Genomic DNA, 20,787 nt, shown 5'->3' with positions numbered 1-20,787 from the left:
TAATATTTCTTGGACTATTCTGGTGGAAACAAGATATGTAGACAAGCAGATGGACAGATTGGTAAGTGGATGGATGAATAAGTGGAGAAATGGATGGTAGGTAGGGAAATAGAAATAAAAAATTAAAAAATTTTTAAAAAGATATGTAAGAATTCACTCTATTTCCTTAAGAAGGAATAAGCAAATAAGAAAAATGAATTGATGAATATTGATTCTATATTGACTATGCAATCAAAAAAACAAACAAACAAAAAAACCAAATCTCAAAGCTCTTCTTGTCCTTAAGAAGCCACATAAAATAAGGAAGTGTACAAGCGACAGTGTTTTGTTTTTAAAATATTGGGTGTTGTATCTGTTGTATTAAAAACATATGGCTGATTTGATACTGAAGTTTTTTGATATTCATTGACATTAGAGATGCCTCTATGTGGGAAGATGGTGATATGATGTAGGTTGAGAGAAAGCATGTGCTTCCATTGCTGTCAACAGTCCCTCTCACAATGCACAGAGGAAATGGTTACAATCCTCTGGCTGCACATAAACCCTCTACCACAATCCTTCACCCTACTGCTAACAGCATGCCTGCCCATTGAGAAGTGTGACTATACCTACAGCAACAGCTTGCCTTCTTCAATCCCAGAATGAAGAAACTGGAACAGGCATTTAAATCCCTCCAACACCCAGGCCAACTTTTTCTAAAGGAGTTCTGCTTCCAGATGATATGGTAATCAATGTGTCATTTTACTCCCATTATCTGTAGCTTACCAATTCTGAAATGTCACAATTGTGCCATGGTGTGTTTAAATTGAAAGTCATGTTATAAACAAATTGGGTTTCACCTGCATAAAATTTCAGTTTTTTAAATATTCAAACATCCAAGTTATCCAATTTTAGTGTTTATTATAAAGACAGATTTCATACATCCAAAAACCAATTAGAAATCACTGGGACAAATCCATTTGGGAAAAGGAAAAGCATTAATAAAGTACTTTTAAAAAGATAAAGAAAATCCTTTCCTTTTCTGAATTTCTTAGTTATATTCAACTTCACATAATTCATGACCAGGTCTTAAGGGAATGTTTATTTCTCTCTTAAAGTAAACATACATCCAACAATAAATATCAGAAATCACAACCTTCAAACTTACCAGCATCTCTAATTATATCAATGAATATAAAAATTTCAGTATCAAATCAATCATATGCTTTTAATACAATTGCCAGTATTGTTTAAAACAAGAATGAATAATATAAAAAATGGAAGACAGGCTCTCACCCTCATAAGTTTGGGAATTCCACTTAGTATTGTTCTCTCAAGTTCATCTCACATATGGGGCTTATGGAAGCAAAGATTCTAAGTTGTCATTTTTCTCCTTTTTTATATCTGTCTTACAATTAAAGGTACATTACATTACATTAAAGGGTATTTTTTTCTTAAAAACTTTGTTATAAATGTGAAATTATCCTTCTGTACTATTTTCTCCAGAAAGAAACATATATATTGCTGGCCTTAAGCTATTTGTTAGGAAAAGCAAAAATCCATACTATCACTTATAGTCCACTCATCTATTCAAAAACAATGATCATACTTCAATTTTATAAATGCAGTTTTTAATCCTAGAAATGGTATTGGATTTTTCTCCTAAAATGCCTTCCAGCCCATTTTACTACACTCCTAGGAAACTATTTTAATGAAGATTACTACAGTGCTAACTTCTAGATCACAAGTAATTTCATATTCTAGCCACAGTAAATTGTGTTAAGTGAATAATGAAAACTGTTCTTTAAAAACTCTTTTATAAGTCTTTGTCCATAGTGCATTAATTCTAAGGAAGGAGTCAGTTGGGCAAAGTATTTTTGTGCCATGCATTAAAACAATTAAAATTTCTTAATAAAATTTTTAATGTTTCCCTAGAAGCCAGACTGGTGTATGGGGTGGAAGAGAGATGAAAATTATAAATCACTGGGGAGTTTATTTCTTTGAGAGTAAGTTTTTTTAAGAAATACCATGGGCTCTGGTTTATTAGGTAGAAATGACATCATTTATACAGACCATATCATTTGATGACATATTGCCATATGTATCAAACATTCAAATTCTTGATTTAAGTGGAAATTTTAAATAAAAGATAATTGGAGCATTTTGGGTTGTATGAGTATGTGTTTTGAAAAAGCATCCTATTAATTGTGAAATAATTAAGTATAACCTTAATTTGTCTGAGATAGAAGCATTTATTTCTTCCTTCAATATAGACATTTAAACAATTGTTTCACACCTAAATTATAATTTCTGACTCTCAGATTGGAGATAAGAAGCAGACAAAGGAAGTCAAGAGTCAACCAGAAAGTGAGAATAGCAGGGAGTTGAGGTGTTAAGAGTCTGCCCAGCTAGTTGGAAGATGTTATTCCAAAGTTTACTGCACTCATCTCCATGAGCTATTTCTTGAAGTTATAATCACTTTTAAATCTTCAAAATCCAGTCTTTTCATAGACTCAAGATACTCTACAGGGGAATGCATTTCACTACATATTTCTTAATGGCCATTCTGGAAGCTTGGTTAGTCAAAAGAAATTTTAGGAATCTCAAATGTATCTGATGTCATACATTCAAGAGAGACATACAAAGAATATTTTGGATTTTTTAAAAATAATTTTAGTTGTAAATGGACATAATGCTTTTTTATTTATTTATTTTTATGTGTTGCTGAGCATCAAACCCAGTCTCTCATGCTGTGAAGCAAGCATTTCACCACTGAGCTGCAACTACAGACCAAATATTTTAGATTCTAAAAGAAAATTGTTATCATCAAAATACTTGTCATCTTTGACCACTGACTCTTCCCCATCTCTCATGTCTAATCAACTTTTTTTTTTAATTTCAGACTGAACTCGGGGGCACTTAACCACTGAGCCACATCCCCAGGCCATTTTTTTTTTTTTTTTGTATTTTGTTTAGAGACAGAGTCTCACTGAGGTGCTTAGGGCCTCAATAAGTTGGTGAGGCTGGCTTTGAACCTGCAACCCTCCAACCTCAGCCTCCAAAGCCACTGGAATTACAGGAGTAAACCACTGCAGATGGCTTCAACTTTTAAGTACTACATCTCTCTAGAATGTTTTTACCCTTCACCTCCTCTTCACTGCCTCTACCATACTTCTAGTCTCTACTAAAAGTTACTTGGATTTGGTTATGATTACAAATTTCATAAACATTATGGCATAGCTTTACATATTATGATTATATTTATAGCTTTGACTATAAAATGATTGATTGTAAATCATTCCCTTGCTCAAAACTATGCAATGACTCACTACTCTCTAAAAAACAATCAAATCCTACACTCTTATATTTAAAGTTTCTTCACCAAGCTCTCTTTGACTGATTCCACATTCCAACAAATGATTCAAAAGAAATTATATATATATATATATATATATATATATATATATATATGTGTGTGTGTGTGTATATATATATATAATTAGAGAATAAACAAAAATATAAATTAATATTTCAACATAATAATTTTTCCTTTAAAGTACATTGCTTATACATATTCACAGCTATGACTTTTTGTCTATTGCTAACCAAGTAATGTGGAAAAAACATTTTATTTAAACATTTTTAGTAGAAAATTAATTTCATGTAAATCTAATATCTGCTAATCTTATAATTTAACTGCATTGAAGCACTTTAAGTATAAAAACTTCAAACATAAGTAAATGTGGATGATTTTTTGAGTACTAATTTTAAATATATTTCTTCTAAACCCTAGTCAGGTTTCTTTTTCTCCTAGTCAGCCATTCTTTTTATCAAATTCCTCACATCAAACACACTATCCTTTAAGTGCAAGCATACTAGCTTCAAGATATAAATTTGTCTCGAATAGTTTTCTCTGTTTTGATAAAAGATGTGAAAATAACTCAAATAACTCCTAATTTTAAGAGTAATTGCAACCTTCCAGCAGATTGTAACATTATTTTCTTTATCAAATTACAATTTGGTGCACCATAACTAAGTATTTTTGTGACTGCCAAACTATTTCTAATGAAACTACTTCCAGTTTGTGCTTGCATCTGAATATTTATCATCAACAATGAATAGAATCGAAATTTTGTATCCATTCTTTAATAGGAGAGATACCCTAAATTATTACTCTTCAGTAAGATTGTGATATATATAAACACTGCTACAGACTTAAAAACTAGCCTCTCTAAATTCACTCATACTCTCAACATTCATTCAGTAGCTGCTACATGCCAGGAATTGCATTAGGAAACAAGAAAAAAAAAAAAAAACAGCAGTCAGGATACTTGCTAAGAGATCAGCATCAAATAAATAATTACTTTCCAAAAGATTAACTGATATAATAAGATAACATTATCTACCAACAAATATCATGTTGTATAATTCATATAAACAATAATAACAATTAATTGCAAATTTTGTTCCCAGTCCATTAGGGTATCAGTTCATATTTAGCATATAAACACTAAATTTTTTAAAAGTCACATATTTTCTCTTACTATAATATTAAAGGATTATTTTCTTCTGGATCAGGCTATATGTAAGTCTGTCTCAGCAATCAATAATATCCACAATTCAAAAAATAAACTGCTGATCTGGCCAGCGACATGGGCAGGTGGCACAGGCAAGTGGGCAGACCCGTGGAGCAACGCCGCGGGCCCCAGGCGGCCCCACTGGCACAGCGAATACTCATGGCCTGGCGCCCCTGGCCCCTCCGCCTGGCCCCGCAGCTCCACAAACCCGTGCATTGCCCAGAGGATCCGCGGCCCCATTAAGAATGACTAAGGAAGCATGCCGAACACTAAATCAGAAATGAGCCCTTGAACAGGACCCTAGAGAGGATGATGTGGAGAGTAAGAAAATGTAACTGGAGAGATGATCCTCAGCTGCAGACTTCAACTCTGATGGAGATACAAGAGTGACACCTGACCCAGGAGCAGGTCCATCCCAAGGATTGCTGAGCGCAGCAGAGGCCACCACAACAGGCAGAGGTGATAGACTGGTGAGCGATGGGCCAGTGGATATGCGAACCTCACACAGTGACCTGAAGTCTAAAAGGACACACTACACTGCCCTCTGCAAGCAAGTGATGGCCATGCTGCTACTGAAGCAAGATCTCAGTCCTTGGTTGCAGAGCCTCATCGCAGCTGGGGAGAGGGAGTGCTGCTTCATGGTGGACAAGGATCATAACTGAGGGACCTTTCCGTGGGCTTTCTTCCTTTCTTTCTTTGCCTGACACCAGCAGAAAAGTGGACCTCGGGGGCTGGCTGTGCTTCTGGCCCCCTCCCTCCGCCCCCAGAAGGCACACACAGTGGGTTCATCTTGAACACTGTGACACACTCAGGCGAGGCTGGCTCCCGGGGCTTCTGAAGTCGAGCGAGGCATTTCATTTTCTTTTTTTGCTTTTCCCCATCTTAGGTTCCCAATCTTCCACTGCCTCCCCTGATGGCAACCTATAGATTGAAGTGTGTGTGTGTGTGTGTGTGTGTGTGTGTGTGTGTGTGCGCGCGCGCGCGCGCGCGCGCGCGGCGCACGCGCTTTCCTAATCACCTCATGACGATAGGAATTTAAAGTAAACCGCGCAGGTCCAGGGGTCCCTGACGTGCATAGTGTAGTCCCACCAGGCCCATACCCTGGAATATGGTTCACTGATGGTGCCGCAGTCCCCCAGCAGAGATGGCTGGCCCAACCCAGATGACTAATGGATATAGAGACAGCCAACATGGCTCTTGCTTCAGCTGAAAGCCTCCATTGCTGCTCGAGACCCCCAGACTTCCCACACGTAGCAGAAGAACAAATGCAGCCAGACCCAGTCAGAGACCCAGGGATTTCCGAAGTGGTGCTCTGTCTTCAAATCAGGGAGGAGAGAATCAACTGGCAGCTGCATCCAGGAACCTGAGCAGGAAGTTGGGAGGGAGGGCTGCTGTAGGGTTTTTCTTGTTATTGTTGTTGTGGTTTATTTTATTAATTTTTTTCCTTTTCTTTTCCTATATTTTTGATGGACACAATCTCAAGCCACCCTGGCATGTGCACCTGTCAGTGAGTGAGCACAAGTGTGTCCAGATGTGTGGTGAGCTGCTTTCCCCCAGACTTAAGGATTTCCACTTGGGTTTAATTAGAGCCTTTCCTTAAAGCTGGGAGTTGCTGTCAGGATCTTCTTTCAGACTTTTTTTCTCTCACTATTCCCCTTTATAATCTACAGAATGTTTTTTAAAAGGATCAGGTAGGTCTGCTTTTAGTTTTATTTTATTTTTATTTCTTGCCCTTTTCCTTAAAAATTGGTTCTGTGAGGAAAGGTATAAGTCATTCTGTGTCTACCACACACTGAGCCACCCCTGTGCCCATGTGAGGGAATCCCACGTACATGCACATCTGTGTGCCTACAAGAAGACTGGGCACTGCTATTCCTAGTTCTTCTCCAGCCCATTTTCCTACTGATGCATTTAGGGACTTTAATTTAAAATCCTTATTCTGTAGGACCACCCTCTCCAAACACAACTGCTACAACATTCTAATAAAGGCTGATTTAACCTCCCTCCCCCAAAATAAACTGCAACTATACTTATATGAAAGAGACAAAATTTATGATAATTCAAAACATGGCAGCATTTAATTGCATCTATTTATATACTTCAGCAAAATATCTATGAAAAATATGTTAAGGAGACAGGTCTCTGATCTACTGAAGACCAAAATTTCCAGTTCCCCATATTTCTGTTCAGCTGTGAATCATTCAGAAATGATTAGGCATACATCCCTTGAAGGAAAAATGTTCATAATAAATGAAAAATTGATTTATCTTGTTGATGCTAAGGAATTATCTACTGTATCATCTATTAGCAAACTATTCCATCCATAGAATTTTAAAATTTCCATTTTCAATATTTTTATCTTTAGCTACATCAATCTATTAATTTGGAACATGTTTCACAATAGAACCCAAGAAAGTTCTGATGTGATCATATCTATAAAGAGAGACATATTTGAATCTTACAGTAAACTGATCTTTAACATTAACTTGTAATACAGGTGATGAAATGGTATTTTTTTTAAAAATGAAATATAAACTAAGATTGGGTTGAATCATCAAATAAAAATGTACCTAGGTGGAGGAAAAGTGATTAGGCATTTCAAAGTACAACCAAAAGAGTGATTTCTAAAGTGCCTTTGAGCTCTTGGATTCAAAGAGCTCTTAACAATATAATTATGCTCTTTTTAAGATTTCAAGGTCTCATCTCATTGATTGGTGAAACACTCTATATTTTTGAAACCAGAAAAATGAAAAATTAAAATAGAAGATGATACAAGGAACCTTGAAAATCATGAATAAGAATCATTTAAAATTTTTGAAACACCTGCAGTGAGAGATTTAAATGTGAGAAGGAAGGAGTCAGAGGGATAGTATAAGCATAAGTTTAGCACAACTATCCACATACCCTAGACTCAGCTTGCCACTTCATCAATTATTCTCCTCACTTATGGTTCTTAAACTTTTGGTACTCAAAAATACAGTATTTTAACTTTTTGCAATCGTAATCAAGCCCTTGCAATTCCCATGATAAGAAACAGTGTCTAGAGAGGTAGGCAAATCAATTTGAGTTAAGAACTTCCCTACATTCAACTCCAAGTTGAGAAATGCCACTTTTCAGGCTAGAGTCACTTCCTGGTGAATCAGGTTTAAAAGCTCAGAAACAGTAGCATACTTGCTCATCACTTGTTATTTTACAGCTCCTATTTCATTCAACATTAACTGAGTAACAACCCAAATTTTAATATTGTCCCCACTCATCTGCCAAAGACCAAATATTGAAAGGCCAACAACCATATAATTGTTTGCCACTGTTATAGAATTAGGTAAATATTTTTAAGATTATTGAATTTCTTTCCTTTTCAAATTAAAATAAATCTATTTTTAAACTGACATATATGAAGATTTTTAAAGTGTTTGCAACAATCTGTGCCATTTCCAGAGATGTGAGGGAACACTCAGGTTGTCAACTATTATTTTATAGTGGCCTTTGTTTCTTTTAAATTATTTATTGGTGCATTATACTTACGCATAATAGTGGGATTCATTATGCCACATTCATACTTTCATAATTTGATCAATCTCATTCCAAAGTACTCCTGATTTGCTTGCTTTCCCCTATTGATGTCCCTTCTATAATTATTATTTAAATGCAATATATATGTATATATATACACACATGTATATATATAAATATATATAGTATATATAATGCAATATAATGTATTAACTTTATATATACATGCAGAATTCTCTGTGATACATTTACATAAATCAAGCATAATTTGGTAGATTTTTGTTTACTAGTATGCCCTCATACATTCTCCTTCTCCCTCCCTCTCAAGCAACTTCATCTATTGGTTTCCATTCTATTTTTCTTTTTGAATTTTTTTCCCTATCTCTAGCTTTTTCATAAAAGAAAATATTCAACACTTGACTTTCTGAGTCTGGCTTATTTTGCTTAGCATGATGTTCTCCAGTTCCATTAATTTGCCAACAAATGCCATAATTTCATTATTCTTTATGGCTGAGTAGAATTCTACTGTTCATATATACCACATATTTTTATCCATTCTTAGGTTGATGGGCACCTGTGCTGGTTCCATAACTTGGCTATTGTAATGTACATAGCAGCCTAAATATTTTTTCTGATTTTGAACCTTTTTAAACAAACTGAAAATGTTTTAAGATAGAAACATAGATTCCTTCAATTTTTCCTTTTTTTAGTAATGGAGAGTGAACTGAGGGGCATTCTGTCATTGAGCTACATTCCTATCACCACCATCCATTTTTATTTTGACACAGGGACTCACTAAGTTGCTGAGGTAGGCCTTAAACTTGTGATCCTCATGTTACAGCCTCCTGAGTAACTAGGATAACATATGTGCCACAACACTCAGCTGAGTCCTTCAGTTGTTCAATACAATTAACACTGACCAACTTATATTTTGCACTCACTTTTGTACTTTTGAAAGTTCTGATGCCAATGGAGTAATTTTGAATACTTCTATTTTTTACATCAAATTTTATTAAGAATTCTATGATTTTATTAAAAATGTGGCACTACTACTTATTAACTTAAAAAAGATTTGGATCATACAAATTATCACAAAGCAACCTACATCTGAAGAAAGCAAAGAAATACCAAAGTTTTAATGCCTAGCATCTTACTTTTTACTCATTTCTGCATTGATGTGATTATGCAAAAATAAATGTAATTCCTGGAAAGAGTTGTGCATGCCTTTATTCCCAGCAGCTCAAGAGCTGAGGCAAGATGATCATAAGTTCAAAGCCAGCCTCAGCCACTTAGGGAGTCCCTAAGCAACTCAGCAAGACACTGTCTCAAAGTAAAAAATAGAAAGGTCTGAGGATGTGGCTCAAGGTTTAAGTGCCTCTGGCTTCAATCCCTGATACTCCCCCACCCAAAAAAAAATAAAAGTGTTGGGGAAGTACCATTCAAATAGAAGAGACATCCTTAGAGTAAAGGGATTTTACTTATATGTAAACAGGGAGAAGACTTACTTTAAAAAGTTTTGGGATAACATCATGCAAGTTGCTTAGCACTTTTACAGTTGCACTCAATAAAGAGTATTATGTTTAACTAAGCTAAACCAGCACATTTTTACATTGGGAATAAATATGTCTCATATGAAATTGAGAATATCTGTTATACAAGATAAATTAATGTTTTAAACTGGTTTTGTTTATATTTCCCTTATTGAAGGATTTTTTTTAACTTCTCAATCAATAGTTTAAGAAGCACTCTCAAAACAAATTGGGTATTTTCTTGTCTTACCATATGATAAATGTGAAAAAATGGATAAAAATAATAGGAAACTTCATCATAGCAAGTTACTCCAGTAAAAAAATTTCAGTGTAAGTGGAAACAAAATCATTTTATTTTAAACTAAGATTTCATGCTGTATTCTGGGACCAAATTATTGCTTTTTGGAAAGCAATATGTGTACCCTTATGTGATATAAAAACATCTAAAGAATAAATTTTTCCCTGCCCAACATGAAGGATGGCATTCTATTCTTCTTGTTCAAAAGAATACCATTGGGGTGGGGGAGGGGAAGGGGCCTCGGTCGGGGCTCCTAGGGAGTAATTTCCCCATGGCCCGCGGGCCCCTTTCCCTCCCCTCCCCCCCGCATTCCTCCTCCCGCCCCCCCGCGGTGTGCCTGCAGCTCCCGAAAAGCCCGTGAAACAAGAGGAAATAGCTGCCTTGGACGTGGACAGCCAGCGGCGGCAGCGGCGGTGGCAGCCACGGCAAGTATATGCAGCAGCAGCAGCACGGAAAGGGCGCGGTGGCGGCGGCTGCGGCGGCGGCCCAGGACCCTCAGCCGTCACCGCTTGCTCTGTTGGCCGCTACCTGCAGGAAAATAAGGCCGCCATTGCCGGGCGACGACGAGGAGGAGGCAGCCGCAGCAGCCGGGGCCCCAGACGCCGCCGCTGGAGCGACAGGTGATTTGGCTTCTGCCCAGTTAGGAGGAGCACCAAACCGATGGGAGGTTTTGCCAGCCACACCTACAATTATAAAAGATGAAGCTGGTAATCTAGTACAGATTCCAAGTGCTGTTACTTCGAGTAGGCAGTATGTCCTTCCCCTTCAAAATTTGCAGAATCAACAAATATTTTCAGTTGCCCCAGGATCAGATTCATCAAATGGTACAGTGCCCAATGTTCAATATCAAGTAATACCACAGATTCAGTCAACAGATGGTCAGCAGGTTCAGATTGGTTTCACAGGCTCTTCAGATAATGGGGGTATAAATCAAGAAAGCAGTCAAATTCAGATCATTCCTGGCTCTAATCAAACCTTACTTGCCTCTGGAACACCTCCTGCTAATATCCAGAGTCTCATACCACAGACTGGTCAAGTCCAGGTTCAGGGAGTTGCAATTGGTGGTTCATCTTTTCCTGGCCAAACCCAAGTAGTTGCTAATGTGCCTCTTGGTCTGCCAGGAAATATTACCTTTGTACCAATCAATAGTGTCGATCTAGATTCTTTGGGACTCTCGGGCAGTTCTGAGACAATGACTGCAGGCATTAATGCCGATGGACATTTGATAAACACAGGACAAGCTATGGATAGTTCAGACAATTCAGAAAGGACTGGTGAGCGGGTTTTTCCTGATATTAATGAAACTAATACTGATACAGATTTATTTGTGCCAACATCCTCTTCATCACAGTTGCCTGTTACGATAGATAGTACAGGTATATTACAACAAAATACAAATAGCTTGACTAATTCTAGTGGGCAAGTTCATTCTTCAGATCTTCAGGGAAATTATATCCAGTTGCCTGTTTCTGAGGAGACACAGGCTCAGAATATTCAGGTTTCTACAGCACAGCCTGTTGTACAACATCTACAGCTTCAAGATTCTCAGCAGCCAACCAGTCAAGCCCAAATTGTGCAAGGTATTACACCACAGACAATCCATGGTGTGCAAGCCAGTGGTCAAAATATATCAAAACAGGCTTTGCCAAATCTTTAGTTGCAGCTGAATCCTGGAACCTTTTTAATTCAGGCACAGACAGTGACCCCTTCTGGACAGATAACTTGGCAAACATTTCTTTTTTTCTTTTTTTTTTTTTTTTTTATTGATTGTTCAAAACATTACAGAGCTCAAGACATATCATCTTTCATACATTCGACTCAATTGGGTTTTGAACTCCCCAAATACATAATACAGACTCACTTCTGTTACATACTCACATTTTTACATAATGGCATATTAGTGACTGTTGTATTCTGCTACCTTTCCTATCCCCTACTATCCCCCCTCCCCTCCCCTCCCCTCCCATCTTCCCTCTCTACCTCCTCTGCTGTTGTTCAACTCTCTCCCCTTTTTCCCCCCACCCCCTTGCCCCTCATAACCTCTTATAATTTTGTGTATCACTGAAGGCCTCCTACCATTTCCATATGTTTTCCCTTCTCTCTTCCTTTCTCTCCCCCCATTCGTCTTAGTTTACAGTTAGTCTTTTCCTCATGCTCTTCCTTCCTGTTCTATTTTTAGTGGCTCTCTTTATATCAAAGAAGACATTTGACATTTGTTTTTTAGGGCTTGGCTAGCTTCACTTAGCATAATCTGCTCTAATGCCATCCATTTCCCTGCAAATTCTATGATTTTGTCGTTTCTTAGTGCTGCATAATACTCCATTGTGTATAGCTGCCACAATTTTTTTATCCACTCATCTATTGAAGGGCATCTAGGTTGGTTCCACAGTCTAGCTATTGTGAATTGTGCTGCTATAATCATTGATGTGGCCGTATCCGTATAGTGTGCTCTTTTAAGGTCCTCAGGGAATAGTCCAAGAAGGGCAATAGCTGGGTCAAATGGTGGATCCATTCCCAGCTTTCCCAGAAATCTCCATACTGCTTTCCAAATTGGCCTCACCATTTTGCAGTCCCACCAGCAGTGAACAAGTGTGCCCTTTTCCCCACATCCTCGCCAACACTTATTGTTGTTTGACTTCATAATGGCTGCCAATCTTACAGGAGTGAAATGGTATCTTAGGGTGGTTTTGATTTGCATTTCTCTGATTGCTAGAGATGGTGAGCATTTTCTCATGTGCTTGTGGATTGATTGTATGTCCTCCTCTGAGAAGTGTCTGTTCAGGTCCTTGGCCCATTTGTTGATTGGATTATTTGTTATCTTATTGTTTAATTTTTGAGTTCTTTGAACATTCTGGATATTAGGGCTCTATCTGAGGTGTGAGGGGTAAAAATTTGTTCCCAGGATGTAGGCTCTCTATTTACCTCTTTTACTGTTTCTCTTGCTGAGAGAAAACTTTTTAGTTTAAGTAGGTCCCATTTGTTTATTCTTGTCATTAACTCTTGGGCTACTGGCGTTCTATTAAGAGGGAAATTCATATCCTGGAGTTCTTTCATCAAAAAAAAGAAAAAACCAACAAATAAATGAACTCACACTACACCTCAAAAACCTAGAAAAGGAAGAACAAAACAACAGCAATTGTAGTAGAAGACAAGAAATAATTAAAATTAGAGCAGAAATAAATGAAATTGAAACAAAAAAAACCATTGAAAAAATTGATAAAACTAAAAGTTGGTTCTTTGAAAAAATAAATAAGATAGACAAGCCCTTAGCTATGCTAACAAAAAGAAGAAGAGAGAGAACTCAAATTACTAATATACGGGATGAAAAAGGCAATATCACAACAGACACTACAGAAATACAGAAGATAATTAGAAAGTATTTTGAAACCCTATATTCTAATAAAATAGAAGATAGCGAGGATATCGATAAATTTCTTAAGGCATATGATTTGCCCAGATTGAGACAGGAAGACACACACAATTTAAACAGACCAATAACAAAGGAAGAAATAGAAGAAGCCATCAAAAGACTACCAACCAAGAAAAGCCCTGGACCTGATGGGTATACAGCAGAGTTCTACAAAACCTTCAAAGAAGAACTAATACCAATACTTTTCAAACTATTTCAAGAAATTGGCAAACATTTCAAGTACAAGGGGTCCAGAACTTGCAGAATTTGCAAATACAGAATACTGCTGCCCAACAAATAACTTTGACACCTGTCCAGACACTCACGCTTGGTCAAGTTGCAGCAGGTGGAGCCTTGACTTCAACTCCAGTTAGTCTAAGCACTGGTCAGTTGCCAAATCTACAGACAGTTACAGTAAACTCTATAGATTCTACTGGTATACAGCTGCATCCAGGAGAGAATGCTGACAGTCCTGCAGATATTAGGATCAAGGAAGAAGAACCTGATCCTGAAGAGTGGCAGCTCAGTGTTGATTCTATATTGAATACCAATGATCTATCACACTTAAGAGTACAGGTGGTAGATGAAGAAGGGGACCAACAACATCAAGAAGGAAAAAGACTTCGGAGGGTAGCTTGCACCTGTCCCAACTGTAAAGAAGGCGGTGGGAGAGGTACCAATCTTGGGAAAAAGAAGCAACACATTTGTCATATACCAGGATGTGGTAAAGTCTATGGGAAGACCTCACATCTGAGAGCGCATCTGCGTTGGCATTCTGGAGAGCGCCCTTTTATTTGTAACTGGATTTTCTGTGGCAAAAGATTTACTCGAAGTGATGAATTACAGAGGCACAGAAGGACACATACAGGTGAGAAGAAATTTATTTGTCCAGAATGTTCAAAACGTTTTATGAGAAGTGACCACCTTGTCAAACATATTAAAACACATCAAAACAAAAAAGTTATCCACTCTAGCAGTACAGTGATAGCCTCTGTGGAAGCTGGGCAAGATGATACTCTGATAACTGCAGGAGGAACAACACTTATCCTTGCAAATATTCAACAAGGTTCTGTTTCAGGGATAGGAACTGTTAATACTTCTGCCACCAGCAATCAGGATATTCTTACCAACACTGAAATACCTTTACAGCTTGTGACAGTTTCTGGAAATAAGACAATGGAGTAAATATTACACAAATACTTATTCATTGTGGTTATTTTTATACAGTAGTGAGAAGAATATTGTTCCTAAGTTCTTAGATATCTTTTTATTGATGTGCAAACATTTTTGGATTGACAGTAACTTGGTTATACATGACACTGAAATGCCTTACTTTGTATGATATTCCATAGTATATTAAAATGCTAAAATTGCATGGGTTTTGTAGGTACTTTTGGAATCTAGAAAAAATGAAATTTTACCAAGTTATATAAAGAGAAAATTGAAGTTAACAATGCGAATGGTAGTCTAACCAAATGCATCAATCCTGTGTGGTTTAGTGTAAAAATGAGAACATTTTGGTATTTATCTATTGTAAGATTAAAAAAAAAGTTGGTGGGTGAAAGAAATCATGTTATGATAAAAATTTTTGTAATTTTCTTGATGACTGGAATTTTTATTATGCATAACTGACAAATCAAGTTTCCAAGCAAATGCTACATAGTGTAGGCTTTACTTAGCTTATCAATTTGTAATTTTGAAGCTAATTATTTTAATTAGGTTAACTATGTACAATATTTTAAGCATTACTCTTGTAAGATTTTGAAAACTACATTTTAACATGAAACTCTAGGGATAGTCACCTTTTAAATCCTGTTGAAAAGCCATGTTTAAGATTTAATTTGCCAAAATAATGTCTTGTTAATATTCTTTCAATAACGAAGTTGGGCAATATAACCAATGTTTAAAAAAAGTTTAAAATGTATAGGTTGAGGCATTTGGGTGCTAAGAAAATGTTATAGTGAGTTAGCCCTTTTCTTGAATATTGGAGGACCAAAAAAAAAAGAAAGAAAGAAAAATAAATAAGGTGTATTGCGTCTTAGCGGTGATTTTTATCCAATCTTGTTTCCAAAAACCATGTCTGCCAGGGCCTTAAAAGCCATCATGTAAATTACCAATAAAGTATAACATATGCAAACATAACAAAATCACTTCCATAGTGACAATACTCCAACCATATGGATATTAGTCATAGAAAACTAGACGTTTTATGATATTTTTTAAGTTTTTTTGTTTGTTTTTTTGTGTAGGTAGTCAGTCTGCACTTAAATATCAACCATTTTTCTTTTGTTGCTTCTTCCCTTAAAATTTATATGTATCCAATACATTTAATTGAGAAACGTATGTTTTTTATTATGCTGTATTTTCTTTTTATTTTTTAATTATTGTTTATATTTTCAATTAAAAATGTACAAAGTAAAGTTACATTGATGGTCTTGTAAGAGCTATACAATTTTCCTAAATGTATACCTATAACTGCAGCAGTTCACCTACTTCAGAAATTTGGAATTCTGTTCATTTGTTATCTTTAAGACCACCTCAGATTTAAAGGCTACCTTATTGTATGTTTAAAGTGTATTATAACAGTGTGGTAGTTAATAAAACACTATTTTTTAAAAAACAAAACAAAACAAAAGAATACCATTAAGTTTAGGCATAAACTTCATTTTCTATGCTGTATGATAGGCACTTTGAAATTCGGTACTTATCTCCTACTTATTTCTCCTCATTTATTCAAGACATGATTTGCTTCTATAATGTTTTCATTGCCCTTGCATCCATCATCAATACTAAAATTACAGTAAACAAAATTTTATTTAAACGATTTGTCTTGGTTCTGAATTTTAACAACAGTAAAATAAATAATTTAATTCTTTATAAATAAAGATAGTACAGGAGATGAAGAAGTGTCTTTCTGAATGGATGCAAATCTATATTCCTAATACTCACAAGAGTTATGCCTGACATATAATAGTGATTAACTGCTAAACATTTTGAACTTAATATAAGCTGAGTGCAGTGGCATGCACTTCTAATTCCTGTGGTTCCAGAGGCTGAGGCAGAAAGATCTTGAGTTCAAACCAGCCTCTTCAATAGTAAAATGCTAAGCAATTCTGTCTCTAAATAAAATAAAAGATAGGACTGGGGATGTGGGTCAGTGGTCAAGTGCCCCTGATTTCATTCCCTGGTGCTCAAAAAAAAAAAAAATCATGTCTCTCTCTCTCTCTCTCTCTCTCTCTCTTTCTCTCTCTCTCTCTCTCTCTCTCTATATATATATATATATATATATAGAGAGAGAGAGAGAGAGAGAGAGAGAGAGGGAGGGAGATGGGCACGGACATAATGATAGTTTGACTTGTTTTTAAACTTTACATCAGTGTAAAAGTGTAAAAGTGATATACATTGAGTATAACACTTCTGATTCTGAATTTTTCCTTTTCTATAATTAATCATATGTGGTATGATAATCTTTTAGGATGCTGGGAAGCTACAGCAAAGATGCAGATCCCAGTCAACCACACCATCTTAAGGATAAATAACCAAATTCTGCATTGTACTGTATTGGTAGGCTGGACTGCTGAGTAGATTAGGTGTACTAAATGCATTTTGACTTATGATATTTTCAACTTTCAGCGTAATTGAAAGTGAACTGAGTACTAGTGAAATTGGATTATCCATGAACCTCTTTATGTATGGATTCCCCAAGAGTATCAGGTTTATATCACCTATTTCTCACAGTCTTTCTTATTCATCCCTCTCCCCCAGATTTGGCTCCACAGAGGTCTCACCTATATATGCTAAATGTCAAGTTGAATGTTTGGAATTCTCAGTAACTCTGGATTTCCCATGATGGTGTGAAAATTTACAATTATGCCTTTATTCGCTCTGTGAGAATGATGTGGTGTTTGGGAAAGTGGAAGCTTATGTAAAAGCAAGACACATATAACCACAAAAATAATGAATCTACATAAATTATTGCCAAACAAAATTATTTGAAATATCTAAAAGCAACAAAAACACTAGCTATCCTTAAGATTTAATAGTGTTTTGTTGTTGTTGTTTGATAGTGTTTTTCAGTTACATTAAATGGTGTCAAGAGGTCTTTAAGATATATGTAGGCTGGGGTTGTTGTTCAGTGGTAGATCACTTCCCTTTCATGTATGTGGCACTGGGTTTGATCCTCAGTACCACATATAAATAAATAAATAAATAAATAAATAAATAAATAAATAAATAAAATGAAGGTTTAAAGAATATATGCAATAGGGCTGAAGACAAAATTTTAACTTGTACTTGCACATGCCTAAGCAGCTGAAAGAATAAACACTGACAACAAGGAGCAAGCAATCCAATCATAAACCTCCAAAACAGAAGTGTGCAAACTCTAAATTCATGAGGGACAAGTATAAATTCCATAGTTAAAAACTAGCATAATCTCAGGATATTTTAGACAAGCAGAAATCTGTTTTAAAAAGAGAGATGCCTTTTCCTAGTGGGACCATACAGTGGATCCCATTTAAATGCATATTACACATAAAGATTAATAGGTGAGGATAACTGGGAGAGTATAGGATCTGGAAACCATGGCACATGAGATTTTCAAGCTCAAATGTAATAGAGAAAAAAATTCTATGTAGCTATGTTGGGATCAGGAGATTTAAAGATAGGAGGAACTGATTTTGCTCAACAAAATAAGAGCTGTCCTTGAATGAAAATTGCTGCCTTAGTGAGGCAGTGAGCTCTTTGTCACTGACCATATTCAAGCAGGAAATGTATTACCATCTTTGAGAGGTATCACAAAGTAACTCCTGCATTAATTAAAGGGAGTGTAAATTCTCCAAATGATCTAAAAGATCACTTGTATCTCAATGATTTTTTCCATTAATAAATGACAAGTTAACCCTTCTGCAAGTACACACAAGGCATATTCCCAAAGAACATGCTAAAAATGTTACAGACTGACCAAAAAGAGTTCATAGGTGTTAGCTATATTATTTCTTGACACAATTTTATGAGAGTGTGCATATATAGTACAAACAGATTAAGCAGACTCACAAGTAAAAGTTTGTAGTGACTCTGAGAGGAACTAAATATTCTTTCTAATTTGAGATTATCAATTTAAAAAGTTTATTCTACTAAATAAGATTTCTGAAATCTTGATATATTCAATGAATTAGAAAAAAGACAATCTTATTGGAATAAAATGTCAAAATTAGAAAGCACATTTTTATGATGTCTATCTTTTGAATCACCTACAAACAAGAAAAATTTATAAAGTTTGCATAATTTTTCACAGGAAATCTAGGGACTTCGCTTTATTGATGAAATAATTGAAAGCAATTGCTATAAAATATTGTGCTATTGGCATTTATTATAAAATATAGTTTAACTTATTAAACAAAATAATTGAATACAGGAAGCTCACTGAGTACAAGTGCAGAGACTAAAGGAGTCCAAAGCTAGTTCACTAACACTGTTTGTCTTTTAGCTTAAGAAACAAAATTCTAACAAAAACATCTCACATCAATCATCTTTCTTGCTAAAATTCACTGTGATACTGCACTGGCTAATTCTTACCTAACAGATAGTCATACTATTATTGTTAAAATTTGGTGCTTGTGAAGAAAAGATAAAAAGATTGCTAGTGCTAATCTTGTTTATTTCAGTGAGTCTTTAGAATCTAACAATGCATTAACCCCATAAAATTGGCCTAAAGGAATCATTTGCTGTTTAAAACAGTGAATATCGAAATACCAGAAAACAACTTAGATATGATTGGCCTTTAAGCTTTATTACTTTAGGCAAAATGACAGGGTAGTTTGTATGGTTTGCAGCTGTCAAGAACAGAGTCTTTGCTAATGCAGTTTACAATGATAAGGAAATTCTTCCTCAGGCTACCCACTGTTGAAAAGATTGTAACATAAACACATGTCACCAAGGACTTGATTTCTAGTTAGACAATCCCTTAAGAAATTTATGATATACCATCCTGCAAGTGTTCAAATCTGAAGTTGAAAGATTATATCTACATAATAATTATCCCAAGTCTTTTGTCTTAATATACTCTATTTCTTCTGTATCACAAATTGTACTATTGTAATAGAGAATCTATTTTCCTTAAAATTGTTGAAACATTTCAAGTATCATTCGTGTTTTTAAAAAGAGAAAACAAATTGGTCTTTAAATGCACAAAGAAAAAAATAGCCTTTCTCTTCATGGTGTGCAGTAAGTGAAATGTTTTGTATTTTAACTTTCACTAGCATAGCAGAACCACCCTATCTATAGCATCAATAAAGAGCTACAGCTAAGCATCACCTGCACTAGGTTTAGAAAAAGACCATAAAGAGTCTTTATATTTTTCTTCATTTGCTCAATTAATGCAACACATTTTTGCAACTTCCAAGCACACCTCATATTTATATTTCAGTCTTGGAGAAAGTACCCAATACTTCAATGAAAATCTCATAATGTGTTTTAGACAAGTTACAGAAGATAATGATAAACATTAAAAATCAACACTGATGCCATACAATGTACATACAAAATTATTTATATCAACTGTGATGAATCCTATATTCAAAATATTTAATGTTTAAAAATGATTTTACAGGTACATTTCTAGTAGATCACAATTTTTCAAGCAGTCAGAATTTATTCCATTACAATGCAAAGAGTTTAGGCAAAGAAATTGATTTAACCTATATTTGGCAGCCAATCAGTTGTGAGAGCAAATGCACTACTTGAGTAAGTAATCTAACTTAGTTTTCATAATTTTAAATTTTATGTTAATCGTAATATCAATTTTGCATGTAGGAGGTTTATGTAATATACAGAAATACTGATGAGAACATGTTAAATAAGATGTTTTTATTTCATTCTAAGTGAGGCAATGAACTATGATCTAAAATAGTAAAAAACTACACAATTTTTTTAAAAAAGACCTGCTTTAAACTCCCTAAGCAAGTGTTCCCTATATGTAATATTTTCTCTTGGTGTATATGTACTTAACAATAAATATTAATTCTTTTGTAAAGAAAACTAAGTTAGGCACACTTAAATATATATATAGATTGATTTGAGTCAAAATAGTTTAGCCTCCCATCAGGTCTTCTAACATATTTTTCCATTCTACCTATGTGTATCACCAATGATCAATATTTTGCATTGTAAAACCTGTGGTATTTTCTGGATTCTATCTTCTAAATCAGTTCACTCATATCATTAGGTAAAAGAGGTAAATACTTAAAAGGAAGAAAGTGATTCACTGAAAATATTTTATTAAGTTGTATATGGACTTGTGGCTTGTATTGAAAGACCCCCAGATTCCCCAACCCGGAATGGACCACGCGAGACACTGGATGCAAACCGCAGGAGGATTTATTCTCACACAGGTGCCCGTGGGTGCACAGCAAAACCTCGGCGGGAGCTTCGGTGACTGGCACACCCGGGCTCGGGGGTACAGAGTTTTTATAGGGAGCGGGG

General features: G+C 35.6%; 1 pseudogene; it reads left to right on the top strand.

Annotated features, from left to right (window-relative positions):
* Positions 1–89: 89 nt before the first annotated feature.
* Positions 90–14,971, top strand: LOC144369674 (transcription factor Sp3-like; annotated as a pseudogene).
* The last annotated feature ends 5,816 nt before the right edge of the window (positions 14,972–20,787 follow it).

This window comes from Ictidomys tridecemlineatus, chromosome 13, assembly GCF_052094955.1.
Source record: "Ictidomys tridecemlineatus isolate mIctTri1 chromosome 13, mIctTri1.hap1, whole genome shotgun sequence".
Lineage (NCBI taxonomy): Eukaryota > Metazoa > Chordata > Mammalia > Rodentia > Sciuridae > Ictidomys > Ictidomys tridecemlineatus.
The sequence above is the reverse complement of the archived record's forward strand: the minus strand, read 5'-3'. Positions and strand labels throughout refer to the sequence as shown.